The sequence below is a fragment of the Macaca mulatta genome, chromosome 18 (assembly GCF_049350105.2).
Source record: "Macaca mulatta isolate MMU2019108-1 chromosome 18, T2T-MMU8v2.0, whole genome shotgun sequence".
NCBI lineage: Eukaryota > Metazoa > Chordata > Mammalia > Primates > Cercopithecidae > Macaca > Macaca mulatta.
Window position 1 is genome coordinate 43,422,801 of NC_133423.1, and position 24,864 is coordinate 43,447,664.

Sequence of the window (24,864 nt, forward strand, 5' to 3'; positions counted from 1 at the left end):
GTTCCCTCTTTAAATATTAGAGACTAAATTAACAAATACAAAGGGAGAAGAATTTTGTAAAAATCACCTCTTGTGCCACCCATCACAGAGAACTTCTTGACATCTGAACACAACTCATTTCAGACTTTAAAAAAAATACATTTTTATGTGCTCACTGTATAATAGGTGCTCACAGAAAATTTGCTGAATGAATGCTTAAATTGTTATAAAATGACACTATTGTATGATTTTGTAAACTGCTCCTTCCGTAACACAAACACACTTAATCCTGTAATGAGAACATATTTCCAGGTTCATGGACACACAGCTACCTCTGATGCTTTCGTTCATCATTGGTAGGGATGATTTCATTTCTATTTCTTTTGTGATTTCTTGTTTATGTCCTCTGCCTACTTTTTCCTGGGTTTGTTACTCTTTGTGGTCATTTGTCTTAAAATTTTTTTCAAAGTAATTCATACACAAAATTTTAAAAGTCAAGTACTATTGAAAGGCTTAATAAAAAATAGTCCACTGTTCTTTCTCTCCCACTCTAGGTTTATTCCCCAGAAGTAACCCTTTTCAACTTTTCAAGCTGTTTCTTTCAGTATTTATCACTATAACTTTTTAGGGATATATAAAATATTTTACTCATTAAAATGTAAAAATAGTATATATTCATCATCAAATACTCAAAAGACACAAGAATGTATTAAATAAAATGTTAAAGCCCTTCTTAATTTCTCCAATGCTACTTTTCAGGGGTAAATTTCATTAGAATGGATTACAATAGTCCCTCTTTATCTGTGGTTTTGTTTTCCGCTGTTTCAGTTAGCTGCGATGTATCTATCATCTATCTATCTCATATATATATATATATATTTTTTTTTTTTTTTTTTTTGAGACAGCATCTTGCTCTGTCAACCAGGCTGGAGTGCAGTGGTGTGATCTTGGCTCACTGTAGCCTCAACCTCGTAGGCTCAGTGGATTCTCCCACCTTAGCCTCCTGAGTAGCTAGAACTACAGGCGTGTGCCACCACATCCAATTAATTTTTGCATTTTTTGTAGAGTTTTTTTTTTTTTTTTTTGAGACAGAGTCTTGTTCTGTCATCCAGGCTGGAGTGCAGTGGTACAATCTTGGCTCACTGCAACCTCTGCCTCCTAGGTTGAAATGATTCTCCCACCTCAGCCTCCCAAGTAGCTGGGATTACAGGCATGTGCCACCATTTCCTGCTAATTTTTTTGTATTTTTAGTAGGCATGGGATTTCACCATGTTGACCAGGTTGGTCTCGAACTCCTCACCTTGTGATCCGCCCACCTTGGCCTCCCAAAGTGTTGGGATTACAGGCGTGAGCCACTGCATCCTGCCTAGAGATGGGGTTTTGCCATGTTGCCTCGGCTGGTCGCAAACTCCTGGGCTCAAGCCATCTGCCCGCCTTGGCCACTCAAAGTGCTGGGATTACAGGCATAAGCCAGTGTGCCCAGCCATGATCTGAAAATATTAAGTGGAAAATTCCAGAAAGAAGCAATTTATAAGTTTTAAATTGTGTGCCATTCTGAGTAGCGGGATAAAATCTTGTGTTGTCCCACTCTGTCTTATCTAGGACGTGAATCATCCCTTTGTCCAGCGTGTCCATGCTGTAGGCACTTCCCACCCATTGGTCACTTAGTAGTGTCTCAGTTAGCAGAGCAACTGTCATAGTATTGCAGTGCTTGTGTTCAAGTAATCCTTATTTTACTTAATGATGGCCTTAAAGCCCAAGAGTAGTAATGCTGACACTTTGTCTTAGGTGTTCTATTTTATTATTACTGTTGTTAATCTTTTACCACATCTAATTTGTAAATTAAACTTTGTCATAGGCATATATGCACAGGAAAAAATATATAGGGTTCTGTACTATCTGTAGTTTCAGGCATCCTGGGCATCTTGGAACATATCCCTCAAGGATAGTGGGGTACTACTGTATATCACCATATTCCAAAATAATATTCTGATGTTTCTTGATACGTCAGTTTTAGATATCATCTAGTGACTTCCTAATTGGAGATTAGCTCTCTTGCAGCATCACATTGTTTTCCTTATCTGTGACCAACACTTACATTATTACAACTATGCCCATATTGTATACCCTGAGTCATATAGTATACTATTATTGCATCTATTTTTTTACGCAATGTGTTGGTATTTCTGAAGTTGAGTTGCTTAGGTTCTTTTCATTTGCTTAGAGTTCATTGTATTTTTTGCCATTGGTTTCCACACTCTTCAATCACTTCTCAATATAGCTTTTCTCAAGGTTAAACCTACTAGATAGTTTGTCGATTTGATTTTTTCCCCTTCTGAAGTCTCCATCCTTCTGCCCTAGTCTGGACAGGTTGCCTCATAGGCCTGATGCACAGCAGTCACCCTGAAGCATCCCTCCACCTTCTACTGGGTGGGATCCCTCATCACTGGTATCCCATGACTTTACCTTTCTTGGTTTAGTCCCTCATTTTGGTGCCAATTGTCTTTAGCCTTCCTGTCTTCCTTCCCTTCCCTCCCTTCCCTCCCTCCCCTCCCTCCCCTCCCTGTTCTCCTTCCCCTTCCTTCCTTCCTTCCTTCCTTCCTTCCTTCCTTCCTTCCTTCCTTCCTTCCTTCCTTCTTCTCCCTTTCTCCTTCTCTTTTTTCTTCTTCTAAGCATAACCAAGGTCTTCAGGGCAAGAGGCAAGGGAAGAAGGGCCCACTGGCAGCTTCAGCCTCTGCTCTGTTGTCTCAGCAATTCCACTCTGGCCCTTGACTTGCAGAGTCCACTTAGCAAAACTAAAGCCCTGCAAATAACTACACCCTCCCCGTTCAGAAGAGGAGGGTTTTTTAGGGGCCATCAGGTGTTACCAGAGCTTGCCTATTAGGGATTCACTCTGTGCTCATTCATGCCTCAAATCATACGGAGAACCCCCTGCAGGGGAATACTGTATCCTGTTGCTTTAAAGATGATTTTTGGTTCCATTGTGTAAAGGGACCCTGATAACTGAATCCAGCACCTCAAAAGCCACTTGCCTAAAAATGCCTAAAAAGACAGTCACATTCTTTCCATTCCCCTCTGCTCTTCCCCATGTGTTTTTCCTCTCTCCCTGGACTGGAAATTTTTGGGTGTAAAGTTGTCTTTGTTTTGCTGGCACTGCCTCAGCTCAGGCACTCCTGGCCTCTGGCTTGAACAATTCAGAGGCCTCCTGGGCACCCTCTCAATATGCATGCTGTCCCCTGCTGATCCATACTTCTAGTTAGGGCAGAGGGTGTGTTGTAACATCCAGCATTGAGTTATTTCGTTTGTGAAAAGCATGTACTTCCACATCTCCACATCTTCACACAGGCCCCTTGGCCTAAAATGCATTTCCCTGCTCTGTAACTGATGAAACCCATCTGTTCTTTCAATGTCCAGCTCAAACATCTACTCCTTCAAGAAGGCTTCCAGTCTCTTCTGTTGGAATGACGCATGTCCTAAAGCACTTTATATGACACTTTCTTCTAATCCCTGTCCTTGTCTGCCATGGGAAAGCAGAGAGAGGAGTCAAGTAACCCAGGACAGATCCTGTGGCCAACTAGCAGAGCTACAGGCCACCTTACCTCAGCTTGCCCATCTGCATACTCCTCTGGGAGGAGAGCTTGACTTTGTTCAATATCTATTAAGCGCCATGACCTAGGCTAAGAATTTCACTGACATAGTACGATTAGATGCTGAACCCCAAAGCTGTTTCAGCAACACACTTCTTTACACACATTCACTTCGAAAGTCTGGGCAGATAATGAAATGGACAAAGAATTGGAGGTGGGGGAATGAAATGGAGAGGATATTTGTTTTTGTGGATTAGCCTACTGATATCTGGCTCTCTACCTGGCTTGGGGAAATTCTTCTTACTTGAGTCTTTTTTTGTTTAGTTTTGTTTTTTATTTTTACTTTAAAAATTTGAGACAGAGTCTCACTCTGTCACCCAGGCTGGAGTGCAGTGGTGGGATCTTGGCTCACTGCAACCTCCGCCTCCTGGGTTCAAGCCATTCTCCTGCCTCAACCTCCCGAGTAACTGGGACTTCAGGCATGCACCACCATGCCCAGCTAATTTTTGTAGTTTTAGTAGAGACAGGGTTTCACCATGTTGACCAGGCTGGTCTCGAACTCCTAACCTCAAGTGATCCACCCACCTTGGCTTCCCACAGTGCTGGGATTACAGTCATGAGCCACTGTGCCCGGCCCTTAATTGAGTCTTATTGAGAGGATAATGAGCAAGATACTTGCTTTTCGAGCTTCCCTAGTGACCAAGTACAGGCATGTGCCCTGGGATTGGCCAATCAGATGCCCCCAACCTGTTCTTGGGATCAGGGTCTGGGAAGAGAGAAGCAGGGATGTAGGAGAATCATTCCAGGGGTAGACAGTGGTCACATCCTATTTCTAGGGGACAGCAGGGATGGATAGGCCAACAGCAGCATCCAGTGTTTGGTGTCTAGTGCTGATGTCAGTGGAAAGAGAGGAGCCTTCTGGGGCTCTGTGGCAGGGCCAGTGCAGGTCTCAGAAGGCCAGCACGGTGGTGTGGTTTGGCAGCCACCCCTGCTGTGAAGAAGTTCTCTGGCTTGTTGTTGATTCTGTGACCTACCCAGGATCCCCTCGTGACTTTTCTTTTGTGCTTAACTCAGCCAGAATAATGTTCTGTATTTTGCAACTAGGAAGACTGATCATGGATAGAGGCCTGGAGAGGCATAGGGGCATGGTTGGCTGCAAAATCTCCCAGAGGGCTGGGAATCTCTGAGCCTCCGAAAGGTGTTGATGACCATGGTGTCTTCTCCACCCAGGTGGTCACTTAGGTCCTAAGCAGAAAGATACCACTCAGCAAGGGCAGAGTCGCAAAGTTACAGAAGCCCTGGGAATGCTCCAGGAGGATGCAGCTGAAAAACAGAACCATCCTAGGCAGTGTCGCTTCATCATGACAGCCACGCAGGCTGAAAGAGAAGGCGACTGTTCAGAGCAGCAGGGTTTAGAGTCCCATGGACAAGAGGTCTGGGTTCTTACCTTGCTGCAATTAACTCACTGTGCAGCGTGGGCAAGTCCATGCTTTTCTCTGGGCTGCAGCGTCCTCATCAAGAGCCCTGGAATGTGGGCAGATAAACAGGGAGACCTCGTCCAGCACCATAGCTTCTAGGACCAGCACTGAGAGCTTCTGAGCTGCCCATGCCCCATACCCTGAACTCGCATGCTCTCCCTGACAGCAAATCCTTGCCTTTCAGAGGCTGGGTGCTCAGAAAGTGTGGGTTAATGGACCAGGGACTGGCTGGCTCTGTTAGGGGTACAGGGTAGGTGGCTGGGGTCCTGGCAAGCTCCTTCTCCTTCAGTCCTGGGCCATGCCTAATGATCTTTTTCTGGGAGCTCAAGATCTGCCTTCCCTAGGTCTCTACAGAGGAGGAAAGGGAGAAAGGGGGATGGAGAAAGGGGAAGGAGGGCGACTGGCCTGGCAGTGGCCCCAACGCAGCCTCGGCAGGCCCTTTCTGGGAAGCCGCCCCCGGAACCTAGCCCCACGAAGGCCTAGGAGGCCCCGTCTCGTCTCCAGCCCGTTTCCCTTGAACTGGAGCCAGGCGGTCCTCACGCATTACTCACTGGCGGGGCGGCCCTGGCCCAGGGCCAAGGCAAACAGGCCTCCAGCCTGCCTGGGGGCTGGTCGGGCTGGGCTGGGGAGGGGAGGGAGGCACTCGCACAGCCTCCCGCCTGCCTGCGTCCTCCTGCCAGCTCAGCCCAGCCCCAGCCTGGTTGAGGGTCGGGCTTGGGCCCAGCCTCCCCCAGGGTCAGCCCAGGAGTCCCTGTGAAGCTGGCATGGCTGAGATCTTCCTCCTGCCTGTGCCCCTAGCAAGGGCTTCACCCGGGTCCTCCTCCATCCAGGGAGAGATTGTGACTCCTGCCTTATAGTCAATGCAGTGGCTTCTCCCCCAGCCTGTCACTGACCAGCCCCTGGGACAGCAGATCAGGAGGGGGCCCTGCCCTTCCCAGGCTCCAGGTCTGTATTTCAGAAGCATCTATTCAGGATGACTGATGTGGTGATATGGGTTGTCCACCAATATTGTGAATTAGGAGTGCAGAAGAGAAGCAGACCACATGAGTTAGGAAGGCTTCCTGGAGGAGTGTGGCCTGGCAAGGCCTTGAAGGATGATTTAGACAGCCTTGGTGGATGAAGAAAGGAGGGGCTGTACAGTGGGTGTGTTTCTCAGGATGTGATGGGCCTGGAGATGGGGACCTGGGTAGAGGGTGAGGTAGGAGGGGGAAGATAGCTAGGTAAGGAGGATGACTCCAGGTACTGTGCCTGGGCAATACCAGTCAGCCTTTTCCCAGAAGCTCCCTTTCCTCTTATGCACCTACCCACCCTGCCCACCCATCCGTTCATCTGTCCATCCACATACACATCCACCTATCCATCCAGCTATCCATCCATCTACCCATTCCCACATATCCATCCATTCATCCATCCATCCATCCATCCATCCATCCATCCATCCATCCATCCACTCATCCAATTATCTACCTATTCACACAGCCATCTGCCCATCCATCCATCCATTTACCTATCTATACACTTATCTACCCCTCCATTCAAACTACTAATATCTGTTGAGCATCCACTTATGAGCCAAGCCCTGTACTAGAATATTCTCACTGACCTTTGGGCATACAGGCCTGGCTCATAGTAGGCTCAATAAATATTTGTTTAAATATATGGAGAAGTGGTAATCAGAGGTGACCTATCTCTATCTTCAAGGAGCTTATCATCATGCAGAACAAAACATGTAAAATTATCAATTGTGATAAGTGTTATGAAGGAAAAGACCTGGGTGCCAAGAGAAGCAAGGAGGAGGTAAAAACTAAGGGCTCTTACGTTGCTGTGTGATCCTGGACAAGTAACTTGACCTTGCTATGCCTCAGTTTCTGCATCTATATAATGGGAATAATGATAGTACCTTATAGGGATGTCCATTAAGTTTTTTGCAATTATCAAAATCAGAAAGTTTTAATATTAACACAACTTTCTAGTCCACCATGCACATTTAGTTTCAGTTGTCCCAATAATGTCTTTTTCTTACTAACTTTATTGAGATATAATAACATACCATACAATTTGCTCACTTAAAGTATACAATTCAAAGGTTTTAGTGCATAGGTATGTGCAACCATCACCACTGTCAACTTTAGAATATTTTCACCACTCCAGAAAGAAATCTTGCATGCTTTAGCTACCACCCACTTTCTTCTCTCCACCCTCTCCCCTGCACCAGCCCTAGAAAGCCACCAATATGCTTCTCATCTCTATAGATTGCCCTGTTCTGGATATTTTATATACAAGAAATCCTACAATATATGGTTTTTTGTTACTGTCTTAACATAATGTTTTCAAGGTTCACTTGTGTTATAGTATGTATCAATACTTCATTCCTTTTTTTTTTTTACCTTAAAAAAAACTTTTAGGATTTTTAGAACAATTTTAGGTTTCTAGCAAAATTGAGTGGAAAGCACAAAGGGTTCCCATATACCACTTCCTCTCCCCCACAGCCTTTTCAGCCGTCAACAATCCCATATCAGTGTGGTACACTTATTACAATCAATGAACCAACATGGACCCATAATTATCAATCCAAGTTCATAGTTTACATTAGGGTTCACTCATTTTGGTTGAGTAAATATTCCATTGCATACAGATGTACAACATTGTGTTTACCCATTCATCAGTTGATAGGCATTTGGGTTGTCTCCATCTTTTGTCTATTATGAATAATGCTGATAAAAACATTTGTGTACAAGTTTCTGTATGACCATGTGTTTTCATTTCTCTTGGGCATATAACTAGGAGTAGAATTGCTGAGTTGTATGGTAACTCTATGTTTACTCTTTTGAAGAACTGCCAGACTATTTTCCAATGTGGCTACACCATTTTACATCCCCACCAGCAGTGTATAAAAGTTCTGATTTTTCCACATCATTGTCAACACTTACTATTATCTGACTTTTTGAGTTTAGCTATCCTAGTGAATGTAAAGTGGTTATCTCATTCATTGTAGCTTTGATTTGCATTTTACTGATGACTAATAATGTTAAGTTTCTCTTCATGTGTATGTGCCTATTGGCCATTTGTATATCTTCCTTGGGGAAAAGTCTATTCATAGCCTTTGCCCATTTAAAAATTGGTCTATTTGTCTTTTAATTATTGAGTTGTAAGAGGTCTTTTTTTTTTTTTTTTTTTTTGAGACTTGCTCTGTCACCAGGTTGGAGGGCAGTGGTGCGATCTCAGCTCACTGCAACCTTCGCCCTGCCAGATTCAAGTGATTCTCCTGCCTCAACCTCCCAAGTAGCTGCGCTACAGGTATGTGCCACCATGCCCAGCTAATTTTTGTATTTTTAGTAGAGACAGGGTTTCACCATGTTGGCCAGGCTGGTCTCAATCTTTTGGCTTCATGATCCGCCCGCCTTGGCCTCCCAAAGTGCTGGGATTACAGGCGTGAGCCACCGCACCCGGCCTTAGAATTCTTATGTATTATGAATACAATTGCAATTTTTTTCTGCCATTCTGTGGGTTATCTTTTCATTTCTTATGTCATTTGAAGCACAAAAATTTTAAATTTTGATGAAACCCGATGTTCTATTTTTTCTTGTGTTGCTTATGTTTTTGGCATTATATCTAAGAATCCTTTGTCAAATCCAAGGTCATGAAGGTTTATTCCTATGTTTCTTCTAACAGGTTTATAGTTTTTAACTCTTACATTTAAGTATTTGATTGATTTTAATTTAATTTTTATATGTGGTATGTGATAGGGATCCAGCTTTGTTCTTTTGTATGTGGAAATCCAGTTGTCCCAACACCATCTGTTGAAAAGACCATTCTTTCCCTATTGGATGGTCTTGACACCCTTGTTAAAAATCAGTAGATGCATGGATTTATGTCTGAACTCTCAATTCTATTCCATTGATCTGTATGTCTCTCCTCTGCTGTTACCACATTGCCTTTATTATTGTTGCTTTGTGGTAAGTTTTGAAATTGGGAAGTGTGAGTCCTCCTACTTTGTTCTTCTTTTTCAGGATTGTTTTGCTTATTTTGGGTTCCTTGCAATTTCATCCAAATTTTACAATCAGCTTGTCATTTTCTACAAAGAAGTCAGCTGGGATTCTGATAGGGATTGCATTGAATCTGCAGGTGAGCTTGGGGAGTACTGACATCTCAGTGATGTAAAGTCTTCCTATCTATGAATAAAGGACTGTTTTTCCAATTATTTAGACCTTCTTTAATTACTTTCAAGGCTTTACAGTTTTCAGAGTATCAGTTTTACCCTTTTTTGTTGTATTTATTTCTAAGTTATTCATTCTTTTTGATGCTGTTGTAATGGAATTGTTTTCTAATCCCATTTAATTCTCCACAAATGCTTATTGTGCTCAGTACTGTTAGAGGTGCCAGGGATATCACAATGAGTATGTTGTGAGGATGAATGAGATAATCTGTGGAAAGGGTGATAATGTACTTTGTATTATTGCTTTTCCTGTCTTTCCCCTTTTCATCTTTTTTTTTTTTTCTTTTCCTGATGGAGTCTTGCTCTGTCACCCAGGCTGGAGTGCAGCAGCGTGATCTCGGCTCACTGCAACCTCCGCCTCCTGCCTCAGCCTCCCGAATAGCTAAGATTACAGGCACCTGCTACTGTGCCCTGCTAATTTTTGTATTTTTAGTAGAGATGGCATTTCACCATGTTGGCCAGGCTGGTCTCAAACTCCTGACCTCATGATCTGCCCACCTCGGCCTCCCAAAGTGCTGGGATTACAGGCATGAGCCACCGCGCCTGGCCTCCCCTTTTCTTTAAGCATGTCCTAAGAAGGCGTCCTGTAGAGGCAGGAGGCAGCTCTTTACCTTCAGGAAGAGAAGACTTGCCAGTTGGCGATGGTTCCTGAAGCAGCGGGAGGAGCTGACTATTTACCAGGGAAGCACACTTGCCTGCTTCGTGTGACTGTGAGGACAAGACCCCAGGAAGGCTGAGGGAGCTGCTCCCGGAAAATGGGCATCCTTCAGAAGCCTGGAAGGGCCAAGCTGAAGGAAGGGGCCTCCTGCTAAGAGGTTCCTGGAGGGAGCAGCATTGCTCCCTAGCCCCAGGCTTGGCTACCTCCTCCACAGGCTTTCATCTTTCATCTGTGGTTTCTCAATTTCATATCCCTTTGAGGATCTCCTCCTGCCATCCTTCTCTCCTTCCCTGCATGCTTCTCTAGCACCCAGGTGCTGGGCAGTAGGATGTCTTGGGATCCTGGAATGTGCAAGACCCTGCCAATCAGATTAAGTGGGGAGAGGGAGCGGTGCCTCCTCGTTGCTCCCACCCCCCTAGAAACAGTGGGCCAGCAGTTGGGGAGATTCCTCACCGCACAAGCTGGCTCTTTCCTGCATCTGGCTCCAGCCTGGACCCCTTACCCTGGCCACAAGCGGGAGAGTGTCTGTTGGCTTGGCCAAGCAGGGGCCTGGGGTCTGAGACGGCCAGCGCCAGTTCGGGCATCTCCCTCCCTCTATACAGGGCCTCTTCCTCCTCCCCACTGTCTGGAAGGCCCCAACAGGTTCCTCATTTCAACAGTGGCTTCCTCTCTAGGCCAGGCCCTGTGGCGCCTGGGAGCAGCCTGATGGCCCCAAGCCTCACATCTGTCCACAAGCCACCTCCATCTTTGTCTATACCAAAAACACCATGCCCACTGCCCTCATGTCATAGGCCAAACCACAGAGGGCTGACTAAGGCTCAACTGTGTGTTCAGCTGGGTCTGGAGGGGTGGGGACGCAGGCGGAGATGTGGCCCCTGTCCCGGCCCTTTTCTGCTTTCCATACAGGGCCCTGCACATGAGGTGGACTGGCACCACACGTGGGGTGTGACCCAGGTCAGAGAAGGGAGGTGAGCGTGGGCAGCAGGGCTGTGATAGGTTCGGGGCAGGACGTCCGGGTCCTCGGGTTGGAGCATTGTGGCTAGGCACTCAGGGATCCTCATCTGGGCCCTGAGGGAGCCAGCCCTCCCTCTGCCCAGGAGCTGTGGGTAGGCTGACAGCTCCCGCAACGAGGGGGTCCTGGCCAACAGGATGAGGTAAGACTGCTGCAAGGTGAGGCTGAAGAGTGCAGTGGCCAGAGCATGGACTGTGGCCCAGAATTCTTGGGCTACAACAACCTGCTGCCTGTGTGACCTTGAGAAAGTGACTTCACTTCCCTGGGCCTCAGTTTTCTCAGCAGTAAAATGGGATGACCTTACCTTAGACTCTAAGGCTTAACGTGGGGGTTTTCAGCCTAGACATTATTGACATTTGGGGCTGGGTGATTCTCTGTTATGGGGCCTTTCCGATGCATTGTAGAGTATTTAGCAGCATCTCTGGACCCTACTCATTAGATCCCAGTAGCAACTCCCTGTCCCCAGTTGTGACAATCAAAATGTCTCCAGACATTGCCAAGTGTCCCCTGGGGGCAAAACTGAGCCTGGAGTGAGAACTACTGGTGTTATGTACTACTTACATGAGGCAATATATTGAATGCACTTAGACAGGGCCTGATTCAGAGGAAACACTCAATGATTCTTAGTGTTATTGTTGCAAGCAGGTTACAGAGGCAAAAACAGAACAAAAACACGAGACAAAGACAGAAGAACATGTCTAATGTTCTTGGTTACTAGAGAGTAGGGTCTGGGATGAAGGGGAGAAAAGACTGCTTTTTAAAAACTCCATCGTTGGAGCCGGGTGTGGTGGCTCTCGCCTATAATCCTGGCACTTTGGGAGGCTGAGGTGGGGGAATCACCTGAGGTCAGGAGTTCGAGACCAGCCTAGCCAACATGGTGAAACGCTGTCTCTACTAAAAATACAAAAATTAGCTGGGCGAACCCAGGAGGCGGAAGTTGCATTGAGCCGAGACAACGCCATTGCACTCCAGCCTGGGCGACAAGAGCAAAACTCCGTCTCAAAAAAAAAGAATTTTATTTTTGAGGCTGAGCATGGTGGCTCATGTCTGCAATCTCAGTACTTCAGGTGGCCGAGATGGGAGGATCACTTGAGCCCAGGAGTTCAAGACCAGCCTGGGCAAGATGGTGAGACCCTGTCGCTACAAAAAATAAAAAAATTAGCTGGGCATGGTGGTGCACACCTGTGGTCCTAGCTACATGGGAGGCTGAGGCAGGGTGATCTTTTGACCCCAGAAGATCAAGGCAGTAGTGAGCCCTGATTGTGCCACTGCACTCCAGCCTGGGTGTCAGAGCTAGACCCTATCTAAAAAAAAAAAAAAAAAAAAAATTCCATCCTTGGCTTGCCCAGTTCCTCCCCATGATTGGGTCTGTTAACCACAGTGTGAACTGGGGCTCGCAGTGGGTGCACTAGGGTGTGCTGGGGCCCCCAAAGACAGAAAGAAAGGGGACACCCAGCCACCCCTGGCTTCCAGGGTATTAATCTTGACTCAAATAAAAGCTCATACACTTTACATTACTTCTCAAAAAGGTCAGGGGACAGAGGGGACAGAGTGACCAGCTAAAGCCAGGGCCAACTGGCCAGGCACCCAGCCACTCATTCATTCGTGCGATGCTCATTGTGAGCCTGTATGTGCCAGACGCGGTGCCGGTTGCATCATAAAAAGACAGAAGTTTGAGCAGTGATTTAATGGCTGGCCAAGCTTCAACTAGATGGAGAGGAGGAGAAAGAATGGCATTGACGGTGGGAGCTGGGGATTGGCAGGAGGTGGGAGGAGGTGAAACTGATCAGGCCAAGGCCCTAAGAAGTGTGGTGTGATTGGAGGGGTGGATTGGGGTCAGCTTGGGCAGGGCCTTGAGTATCAGCTTAGAGACACAATGCCAGGGCCTTGCAGGCCTCCCCAGGAAGGGGTTCTTGGGTGGGCCCTTTATTTTTTATTTTATTTTAATTTTTTTGAGATGGAGTCTCGCTCTGTCACCCAGGCTGGAGTGCAGTGGCATGATCTTGGTTCACTGCAACTTCTGTCTTCCAGGTTCAAGCGATTCTCCTATCTCAGTCTCCCGAGTAGCTGGAATTACAGGCGTGCGCCACCATGCCTGGCTAATTTTTGGATTTTTAGTAGAGACAGAGTTTCACCATGTTGTCCAGACTGGTCTTGAATTCCTGACCTCAGGTGATTTGCCTGACTTGGCCCCCCAGAGTACTGGGATTACAGGCATGACCTACCGCGCCCAGCCTGGTGAGCCCTTTAAGCAGGGCTTGGGCTTGGGTTCCTACTCCCGCCTCCCAGCCCCAGGGCAGGGGCCAAGCAAAGGGGCAGCTCAGGGCAGGCGCTGGTCCTGACTCATCCTCCATCTCTGAGGGATGCTCCGCCTCAGTCTCCCTAGCCGAGAAACGGGCCTGTTCTATTTGTTCTTTCAGTGATGGTTCCCACCTGCCTCCCAGGGCCCTCCACCTGGGCGTAATTAGACGCTGCCTCCAATTGCTTTGAACTCTGCAGCAGTCAGGCAGCTCAACAGGAGGAAAGCATGGTGGCCCTTTCTAATGAAGCAAACACCAGGCCTGACTGTCAGATGCAAGGTAACTGGGACCCAAGACAGAGCCAAGGGGTCAATGAGGATGGGGTGGGGCCAGACAGCAGGAAGCCAGGCCTGTGTGAGCACCTCCTCCTGGCCTTAATCGTGGCCACTTGCCTCCTCTGGGGCCCTTTGCTCTTGCCCAGGGTGCCAGGCGGGCAGCCGGCCTGGGCAGGACCACACCCACAGGGCTGTTAAAACCACCTGGGCCAGGCTTGGCCGTGGGGAATGAGCTCACTGAGTCGCTGTCCTATGAGGGAGCCAGGTCCTGGCTGCATGAGCGTGACTGGTCTGCCTTGAAGCAGGGGTGCGGGGCCAGGCCTAGAGAGGCTGGCCTGAGGTTGTCCAGCTCTCTGGAGTCCAGCCTGCAGAGCCACACTGTAATCCCATGGGCGCAGGCATCCTTTCGGCTTCAAAAGGAATTTGGAAAACATGAATTGGTCTTTTGAACCCTGCCTGCCCCTTGGCCTGCGACCCAGGCAGCCATGGAGAGGATGAAGGGTCAGGTGGCGCCCCATAGGAGACTGGAGCAGGGCTAGAACTCCAGGCCAGCACACAGGGCCACTGGGCTCTGATCAAGGTGATTGTCTCTCACCCACTGTGTGTCCCCTTGAGCAGGTCCCCTCCTCTTGAGCCCTGGTTTCCACTGGTGCCAGTGGGAGTCAAGAGGCCTGCCCGCCCTCCCTTCAGGGAGGTACTGGGGATCAAAAGAGATCACAAAGATAAAAGAGAAGAAAAGAAAGCTCAGAACACACGGACGTGGTTGTTATTGTCACTGTTGTTATTATTAGCTCCTCGCCAATTCCTCTCGGAACAGAGCCATGCGGGCAGGTTCTCAGCCCTACCTGGGAACCCCAGCGGGAGCCAGGCTGTCCTGGTCCCTGCTAGGATCCCTGCTGCCTCCCAAAGCTCTCTTCGGGAGCACCTCTGTCCCCCACCGTCATCTTCCAGCACAGTCCCCCTAAGGGCGAAGGGGAGAGACGCGAGGGGCTTCGGCCTCTGTCGGGGATGGGACCCTCCCGGCCCTGCTGAAGACACATGGAAACACACGCATACTTCCAAATACACACAGTGCTCACACCCAGACATCTCAGACACACATCAGCGCAATGGAGCATTTGCACGCAGATCTTAACACAGGCACCTCTTACACACACACACACACACACACACACACACACACACACCCCAGATACCATCTCTGAAGCAAACCCCATCATCACCTCCGTCCATCAGAAGGCCATGGATAGGAAAGGGGCAGGCAGGGCTATGAAAGGATATTATTACCTGGGTGGTTGTTGTTGTTATGATAATCCTTAGAAAAGTCTCTACTCGGCAGAAAACATCAAACGGCGGCCAGCAGCCTCAGATAGCAGAGGCGACAGGCCCTTTGGGGCCCTTTCCAGTGCAGACCTGCCTCCCTGTTTGCAAAAATGACTTATTATTAATCTGCGATTGAAACTGTAATTATGCCATCACCGTGTCAACAAGCTGGAACACGGCAAGGGCTGGCAGTGCCGCCTGGAAGTGTGTTCTTACCCTCCACTGTGGCCGTGCTGGCACCCGCCCCAGCACGCATGTGTGGAGGGGGCCTCACGCACACCTGCCAAATCAGGGCCCACCTCCTCGCGGGCGCCCAGCCCTGTGTGTGCACATGGCTTGGTGCCTCTTACCCGTGAGAGTCTGGCTGGAGGAGGTGAAGTCAATGCATGTTCCTGACGGGACAGCAGCCCTCAGAGAGCCCCAGGGAGCTCCAGAGCCCCAGTTGGTGGGTCCAGTGGGGACTGAACGTCAGAGTGTGCACAAGGGAGTCAGGGCCCATGTGCAGGACACTCCCAGCTATGCCTTTCTGAGTGGTCATTGTCCCGGCTTGCCCTCCACGATGGGACCTTCCTCAGCACCCTTCATAGACGTAGTGCCAGGGTCCTTCCGGCCCTGTCCCTGCTCTGCTGGACCCTGATCGGTGGCCGCCCTGGGGCCCACTCCTCTGCCGTGCTCACCTACTGATGAGCAATCTGTATTGACCACTCATGGCACACCAGGTCTGGGGAAGAATACTTTATGTTCATGATCTCATTAAAAATTTTAAAACCATTTACATTGAAGTGAAGTAAAATATTAGTATTAGCTCTGCAAATGAGGACGCTGTAGCCCAGCGAGGTTAGGTGGCCTGCCCAGGTCTTGCAGAGCCGGGGTTTGAAGCCAGGCGATCTGACTCCAGACTGCCGGCCTCCTGGCCACTCCTCCCATGCAGGGAGCTCGGGAAGGCAGAGTCCTGGCTTTAGGTCCTCTGCCTTCCTGCCTGGAGTCTTGGGTATAGAAGATGCCCAGGAGATGGTCAGTGAATGAAGGAATGAGGTGAAATTCAAAAGTTTAGAATTGGCTTGAGAGACATGAACTTTCCAGATTTCATGGGGACCTGGGGTCACTACCTGAGCGTGTGCCAGGCTGAGATTTCTGGGTTGGGGAGGGTCCTTTGGTGCCCAGAAACCACTTTTTTTTTTTTTTGGCCACATAACGAGGCTGAGTTTGGGGAGCTAAGAAAATGGCAAGCCTAACTGGCCCAGAAGGAGCGTGCGTATGTGTGTCGTGTGTGTCTGTCTGTCTTCTTTTATTTTATTTTATTTTTTTGAGATACAGTTTGCTCTTGTCCTCCAGGCTGGAGTGCAGTGGTGTGATCTTGGCTCACTGCAACCTCTGCCTCTTAGGTTCTAACAATTTTCCTGCCTCAGCCTCCTGAGTAGCTGGGATTACAGGCACCTGCTGCCACACCCGGCTAATTTTTGTATTTTTAGTAGAGATGGGGTTTCGCCATATTGGCCAGGCTGGCCTCGAACTCCTGACCTCAGGTGATCAGCCCACCTCAGCCTCCCAAAGTGCTGGGATTACAGCCCACCTCAGCCTCCCAAAGTGCTGGGATTACAGCCCACCTCAGCCTCCCAAAGTGCTGGGATTACAGGCGTGAGCCACCACACCCGGCCTTGTCTGTCTGTCTTCTGTCTGTACCTGCAAATGTGTTGTCATACTTTCAAGAGACAGCAGAGCTGGAAGGGTTCAGAGCTAGCAGGCAACCAAGCTGAGATGAGGACCTGGGCCTCCTGACTGCCAGCTGGGGATCTTCTATGCATCTGACTGGGAAGACCACAGGCCCCTGGGCTGGCCAAGGTAGAGTCAGCTTCAGGGGGCTGGTCAGAGAGCTTAGCCCTTTCAGATCTCCTCTGGAGGGTGACCACAGACTCGGTGGCCACATTCAGCCACTTCTCACTGCCCTCAGGGTCATTGGGAGAAGCCAGAAGTAGGAGGACTGTATTTGACACAGAGGGCAGTGAGGCTCAGAAGAAAGAGGAACGGCTTTGGAGTGAGGTGCGACCTGGGTTCCAATCCTGACTCGACCACATTCTCACCTAGTGCTCCTGGGTAGAGTAACTTTTCTGAGCCTCAATTCTTTCATTTGTAAAATGGAGATCGTGAGGTCTGCCTTACAGGGTTACTGGTGGGATAAAATGAAAACACGGTTCCCAGCCCGCTGTGAGGAGAGGCATGCTGCCCCGATGGTTCCCAAGGCTACATTCTACGCAGACTCAGAACTTCGGCAGCACATGCCAGATGCCTAACTACAAGTGGTTTTGGGTCTGGACACTAAGTGTCTCAACTCTGTGGCGTGCCCCCCACCCAGACCCAAGGCCACTGTTCACCACCCCACGCCCCACAAATGTCTCAGCGCCCTGCCAGTCCTGGTCCACCCAGTTCCCTGGTGTTTCCTTACTTTGACTTGAGGCTCACTGCAGTCTCTTTCTATTAGGGCCTAGGCCTTGTGCCAAAACTGTTGAGATGCAAATGTCCCCCTTCATTGGTTTTTACTTATTCATGCCCTCACGCATTCATTCAACAAGCAATGAGTGGCAGACACCGGGGAAACTGAGACACAGCAGGGCCCCAGCAGGGCTTTCTGGGATCTGGAGCTGCTGGCAGGGCAGAGACGGGGAGGCCGGCAGTTAGGGTGCCTGAGACCCTGCAGGAATAAGAAGTGGCCGGGAAAAGGGGCAAGAGGGAGGGGCGGCTGCGCTGAAACCAGGCGTAACTGGGCTTCATTGATTCTATGTTAATGCCGCTGGAGCAGCTCAGTGCGTGGCAGAAGGACCCAGCTGGGCTGGGTGGATGCTTTGAGGCAAACAAAGTCCTCTTTGGGGACTTTGTTACTACAGGGAGAGCCAAGGAGGGTCCAGGAATTAAACCACTGTGGCTGTTTGAGGTCTACATTCCCCCCGGTGGAGTGGGACAGTGGTCCAGGTGGTCCAGGAAATAGGCACGAGGGGTGACCCAGCCTGTAGATGTCACAGGCCGGGGGACCGTCTGGGACTATTCCCAGGCTGGGCCTCATGTGGGGAGACTCGGATGGAGTTGGGGATGTCGGGCCCCAGTGGGGCAGCAGGAGCAGGGTGCGGAGTGCGCGGCAGGCAGGTCAATGGGGGGCAGGGAGGCCATGGTGATGGATGGGCCCTGCAGACCTTGCCTGGGAACCAACGCCCGAGACGCCTCCCGCCAGCTGGAGAGAGCCAGGGGGTCAGATGGCAGCCCCTCCCCTGGGAGGCCAGCCCTGCTAAAGCAGGAGGGAGCTGGCAAGCCATGCCGTTCTCAGGCCAGGCCGCCCATCCTCCCGCTTCCCACTGCCTCTGGTCCACACGGATCTTAGGGCTGAGAAGGCCTGGAATGCAGGGGGCCCTAGGGCCTTGGAGAGGGCTCACTCCCCCTCCCTTGACAGAAGGAAGAAATTGGCTTTCAAAGACCTGGAAAGGCCCTCCCAACCCCTCCAGGCCTCCCAAACCAAGCCCCCAGCTTTTGTTTACAGGGGCAGGGAGCTTGTGGACAGCACCCATTGTGCCCAGAGAGGGGAAGCGATTTGCCCAAGGTCACACAGCCAGAGAGAGACAGAGGGAGACTTAATAATTCTTCAGGTCAGGCCTCCCTGAAAAGCACACTTCTTTTTCCATAGAGGTGCATTTAGCCAATGGCTGTTGCCTTGGGAGAAGAGACCAAGCCATTTGTACCTGGCTAGGTCAGAGAACCCAGGTTGGGGGAAACGTGAGGGGGCATGGCAGGGATCCCGGGGGCCTTGGGAGCGAAGCAGAGGCCCTGCTCGAGGGCACAGCAGGTCAATGGGTTGGTTGTTGCCATGGTTTGAATGTTTTTGCCGCCTCCAAAACTCATGTGTTATTAATGTCGCTATAAAAAGGGCTTGTGGGAGTGGGCTCCCCCTCTCTTCTGCTCTTCTGCCATGTGAGGACACGGCATCCCTCCCCTCCAGACGATGCAGTGTTCAAGGCACCGTCTTGGGAGCAGAGAAACGGGGCCCTAACCTGCCGGCACCTTGATCTTGGACTTCCCAGTCTCCAGAACTGTAAGGACACGTTTCTGTTCCTCATAAATCACCTACTCCCAAGTGTTCTGTGACAGCAGCACACAAGGGGCTAAGACAGCTGTGAACCTGATTCTCCCCAGAACATGGAACAAAGGGCTCAGGACACGTTAAATTGTGGGCCACACCCGTTCAGCAGCCCTGAACACAGCCCTGAGCTTGTGTGCTCAAACACGCCCATGCGTGGGGGTTCCGAGCTGGGCAAGGGGGTTGCTGGAAGAACAAGTCTACCACCACCCTTCGGCCCAGGACCTGGCCCCTTGCTGGGGGCTGGACAGGCTGAGGGGAGGACAGGACTTCTCAGGAGAACTGGGGCGGAGAAAGGTCTTCTTACTGGGAAGGTGTGGATGTCCCTCTCTATGACAGTCCCCTCTGTGCCAGCCTCACAGCATGCCTGTAAAGTAGGTGCTGCCACCAGCATTTCACAGCTGAGGAAACAGGACCAGAGGAAAGCCGTGCGTGCAGGGCTGCAGGGAGGGAAAGGGGTGCCGGCGAGCAGCCCCCTCCTGCTTCTCCCGGCAGGTGGCAGGCGGCAGAAGGAGCCTGGGATTCCAAGCTTGGTGCAAATCTCCTGGTAACTGTGCCTTTGGATTAAACACTTCCCCTCTCTGCACTCCCACTTCCTTTTCTGCACTGTGGGAACAATAGTATTGTCCCCTTCTCCCAGGAGTGTCTCAGGGCCTACGTGGTGACAGATGTGAAAAGGATCCGCAAAGCCTGAGGTGCTGTCCTTGCGGCCCAGGCCTGCGGCTCCCTGTGGGGGAGGAAGGGCTCCCCTGGGGCTCTCTCCTCCAGCAGCACCGTGCGTGCGCCCTGGCCCTATTCCCACGGGAAGGGGGTGGGAGAGGTGGGGTTCTCACCTCATCCTGAAAGTGGGGCCCACTGTTCAGAAGCCTAACCCCCATCCCATTCCGGCAAGGGCAGATGTTTTAGAGAGGTGGGGCCTGTCTCCCCAGGCCTCATGACCTCAGGCGGGAGAGTCGAGTCGCTATGCCTGATGTCCGGGCCTGGAGATGCTGCTAGCTGGGTTAAGCGCCCGGACCTCAGTTCACCTCCCAGTCCTGCTCACCTGCTCTGTGGTCACGTGTGTACAAAGGGCAGACCGGAATGCTTACACAGGCTCAGGAAGCAGACGAGGCAGGCAATGAGCTTAATTGAGAGAATCAGGGCCCATAAATAATCTCTCCCTGCCCCCACCGCAGCAAGCTGTGCCCAGTGGCTGGCTTGGCATTCTGAGGACTTACCCATCAATCCAGGGACTTCTGAGTGCTCTGCCAGTGCTCGGGGAGGTAGAAGGCAAGACAGGCCTCTCAGGAGCTCAACGCTGAGCAGGGATGAGGCACTGAAGCCACTGAAGTACCTTCCTGGGTGGTGGGATTCCAAGGAGGGAGAGGGCTGTGTGGCTGAAGGCCAGGAAGGCTTCCCAGAGGAGGTGGCTGCCAGTCTGGGGGATGCTCTGACAGGAAATGGTGAAGAGGGGTAGTAAGAGAGGAGGAGAAGAGATGGGAGAAGGGGAGAGAGGTCTGTGCGTCCCCCGGCCAGCAGCAGCAGACGAGGGGGCTTGTTTCTTTCCCTAGTTGAGAACTCCTGTGTATGTCAGCCTCAGGAGAGAGGGGGACCACCCACGGGCAAACCTACTAACTCGGCCCTGCGAGTTGTCCGCTAGCAGTGACGGACTCCTCACTCCTTCCCTCTGAGGCGGGCGCCTTGTTGCCAAGGAAAGGGAAGCACAGAGAGGCTGGTCTTGTTGCCTGTGACCCTGCAGGAAAAGGAGGAGGTCCGGGTTGAATGGGCATCTTCTGACTGAGCACGGGAGCGGAACTGACCGAGGAGCCCCCTGGCTGTGTGTCCTGCAGGCTGCTCTCCAGCCTGGCGGGGACACTGAAGCAGGCTGGTTGCTGGAAAACACCAGACTCCCAGGGGCTGGCTTGGGCTCAGTGAGACTTGCCGACCTTCCTTAGATCTCACTAGGATCTAGGATATTTTCACCCAGCCTCGGTCTTTCACTTTCTTTTTCTTTCTTTTTTTTTTTTGAGACAGAGTCTTGCTCTGTCATCCTGGCTGGAGTGCAGTGGCACAATCTCAACTCACTGCAACCTCCATCTCCTGGGTTAAATCAATTCTCCTGCCTCAGCCTCTGGAGCAGCTGGGATTACAGGCGTGTGCTACCACACCTGCTAATTTTTTGTATTTTAGTAGAGATGAGGTTTCATCATGTTGGCCAGGCTGGTCTCGAACTCCTGACCTCAAGTGATCAGCCCACCTCAGCCTCCCAAAGTTCTGAGATTACAGGTGTGAGCCACCGTGCCCAGCCCAGTCTTTAACTTTCAGGCCCCACGTGCCCCCAGCTCTAAGGGCTCATCCAGACTTCGCCATCTCCTTCCCTGTGTTCTTTTACCCAGTTTCCCCGAACAAAATCCTTGCATGCATGATCTCATCTTGTGGGGGCATCCGGCACCCTGGCTAACATATAACACTCCTCTGAGCTCCCTCTGAGGCTCTGGAATCCTAGGACTCTTGGCCTCTCGTGCTGAGCCCTGACTGGCCCTAGAATCAGGACTGAGCAAACCCAGGGGTGCTGGAGTCAGGAGGACACTCACCATGGACAAAAGAGCATCCTACTTACCCACACTGCCCTGCTGCTGCCCCGGGGCCTGGGACTTCATCGGGTCCTCTTCTCCTCAGCCCTGCTCTTGTCTGATCTGCCCTTTAGAGTATGTGCAGGAGGTGAGCATTTCTTGAGGGCCTCACAACACCCCTCTGAGCAAAGTATTCTTCCCCGACTTTTACCCGCTTCACAGATGAGGCCCAGGGGAGGAGCAGTGGGCTGTCCTCATGCAGTCTCACAGCTGGTGGGACCTGGGGGTCCCACCCCCTCTCTCGCACCCCATCCCGCCTTCACCTCTCACTGGGAGGATGAGAGGTGGCAAGGGAAGGTGGCGGCAGGTGAGGAAAGTGGGGAGGTGCTGGGGCCAGGAGGCATCTTCTCAGGCCCATCTTGGGAAGCTGGGGGTTGCCATGGCACCCCTGGCCTGCCTTAGTCTCCCTGACCAAGCCCAGCTGCCTCTTCCCATAAAAGCTAAATTTACTCTTTTAACAAGTCCAGCACTGCATTAAAACACAATGGAATGTTTGGGAAGAGGGAATGTTCTGTCATCCAGGGCCAGTAAGTCAGGAGGCCATGCTCAGCCTCTGTGGGGAAGAGCAGTGCCTCTAGAGTCGGGGAGAAGGCCCCACCCCCATGCCTCTCCTCCTCCTGGGAGGTAGGGCTGAGAGCCCCTGCTGGGAGGCAGGAGGCCTGGGTGCTGCGCCCTGGGGCGGATCTCTCTGAGTCTGTTGCAGAACTTAAGTTCTTCTTTGGTCTTGGTGGTCCCAAAGGCCCTGTGTCTTGCCTCCATGGTGCTGGGTGTTCACCCAAGGCGCTCCCTTGAGGACACTGCTTTCCTTCCCAGTGGAGGTTGGTTTTCTCTCCTCCGCATCTATCTCAGAACCAACAGGTGGGTGGGTGCCTTTTCTGCTCCCACTGGTACTTCCAGCCTCTCTCCTCCCTCTTTTTTTGGAACTCCCCCCCAGCTCTTTCCAAAGCTCACGCGCCACCCTGCCCCAGGCCACACACTCTCTCTGTCCCCTCCTTGCTGTTACCTGCTAACTTCCTGGCCACACTCCTCCATCCCTTGGAATGCTAGCTCTGTCACTAGTATCTTGGGACTTTCCACACAGGGCACTATTGTCCATGTCTCAGTCTCTTGGCGACCTCACTTCTGGCCACCTCATCCTTGTCACACAGTCCCAGGGTCATACCCTACCCTCATCACCACCAGAAACTGTACCACCTCTGAACCCTGATCTTAAGCTTCTCTTTCTCTGACCACCCCTCTTCCTTCCCAGGTCTCTAACTCTAGACATGGACTTTTAGTCGTGACAGTTTTCCAACCTCACCATTTTTGGCTCCTCTCTCCTCCTTCTCCTGAGTCTATTTGGGGAATCTCAACCTTAGTAGCTATTTCCCCAAGAGCTGACCTTTGCTGGAGAAACCCCTGTGGCCGGGCTGATCAGGTCCCCTTCTGTGCATGACCACTGCCTCCACGGGGGTGCTTGCTGCCTGGCAAGCCTGGTGTGCGTGGCAGGGATCTGCTGTCCCTCAAGGGTTCACACTTTCCTGAAACCTCTCACCCCCTGTCCACTCACTGTTGGTCAGGCCTCTGACTTCACCCAGGAAAGGGAAGCACAACTTCCTTCTCTGGCCTCTAGAATATGCTTCCACCTCCCTGGAGCCTCTGTCTTTCCACCATCCAAGTGGAAGCCTACAGATCTTCACCCCTTCCCCCGGGGCCATTCCTGGCACTTATCACAGGATGAGCGTGGCTTAGTGGGTTTATTTACTTGTTCATTATCACTAGAAAATTATTATCCTGGCACCTGGCACCAAGTAGGCACTCAGTACATACCTTTTCATGCATAAATGAGCATATATTAGGGACAGTTAGCTTTATTGAGTAATATTTTATTTTATTTTATTTTATTTTTTTTTTTTTTTTATTTATTTTTTTTTTTTGAGACTGAGTCTGGCTCTGTCGCCCAGGCTGGAGTGCAGTGGCCGGATCTCAGCTCACTGCAAGCTCTGCCTCCCGGGTTTACGCCATTCTCCTGCCTCAGCCTCCCGAGTAGCTGGGACCACAGGCGCCCGCCACCTCGCCCGGCTAGTTTTTTGTATTTTTTAGTAGAGATGGGGTTTCACTGTGTTAGCCAGGATGGTCTCGATCTCCTGACCTCGTGATCCGCCCGTCTCAGCCTCCCAAAGTGCTGGGATTACAGGCTTGAGCCACCGCGCCCGGCAATATTTTAAAATGACAACTTTAACAAAGTATGCACTCATTACAAAAACTTCAGATAAGGGAAAAGCATAAAGAAAGAAAAGGCAGAAATGAACCATAATTCTATCACTTGTTAATAACTGCTGTCAACTTTTGATATGTATGTATTCAAAGTTTCCTATACATACATTTTTCCTTCTCAAAATGATACTTGGATAGATATAGATGACTACGTAACAATTGGTGATGAACGTTTTCCTACGTCTTTAGATATTCTTCTAAATCTTTTTAATAATTGCACAGTGTTCCATTGTATGGATGACCTTAATTTACTTAACCACTTCCCTAATGTTGGACATTTGTGTTCTTTCCATATTTTTTATCTTCCCTGTTTAGTCAATATCCTTATACATAAATGTACGTATACATTATTTTCCCTGTGGCTGAATTCCTAAGTGGACTTGTAGGTCAAAGAGTACACATATTTTAAGGCTTTGATTTATATTGTTAAATCACAAGAGACAATTTGCTTTGGAAACCAAATCAACACAAACACAATCTCCTACTTTTCCAAGCATAACAAATCCCCTTCTGAAGCTCCTCCCTCAGAAATCCTCATGGCTATAGGATCGTCCTTTCTGTCAGCATTTTGCTTAAATGCCCCCTATCAGCAAGGCCTTGATGGCTCTTCCATACAAAGTGGCACCGCTCCTTCTTTTTCTTTTTTTTTTTTTTTCTCGTTTTTTCTTTTTTCCTTTTTTTTTTTTTTTTGAGATGGAGTTTTGCTCTGTCACCCAGGCTGGAGTGCAGTGGCAAGATCTCGGCTCACTTGCAACCTCCGCCTCCTGGGTTCAAGTGATTCTCCTGCCTCAGCCTCCTGAGTAGCTGGGATTACAGGTGCCCGCCACCACACCTGGCTAAGTTTTTGTATTTTTAGTAGATTTAGGGTTTCACCATGTTGGCCAGGCTGGTCTCGAATTCCTGACTTCAGGTGATCCACCCACCTTGGCCCACCCACCTGTAATCCCAGAGTGTTGGGATTACAGGCGTAAGCCCCTCCACCTCTCTTTCTTTTTCATCCTCTACGTCCTTTTTGCAGTTGCCTAGCTGCACTCAGCACCCCCGACAT

The 24,864-nt window shown here is 50.3% G+C and overlaps 1 long non-coding RNA gene across 1 annotated transcript in view; it reads right to left on the reverse strand.

The window, feature by feature from the left end:
- LOC144336580 (uncharacterized) overlaps window positions 1-20,894 on the reverse strand; it is a 28,170-nt gene extending 7,276 nt beyond the window's left edge. The window contains exons 1-3 of the long non-coding RNA XR_013408473.1: window positions 20,166-20,894; window positions 14,793-14,926; window positions 5,014-5,090 (exon numbers count right to left, since the gene is read on the reverse strand). This is a non-coding gene — a long non-coding RNA (uncharacterized LOC144336580). The remainder of the gene's footprint in view (window positions 1-5,013; window positions 5,091-14,792; window positions 14,927-20,165) is intronic.
- Between the last annotated feature and the right edge of the window lie 3,970 nt (window positions 20,895-24,864).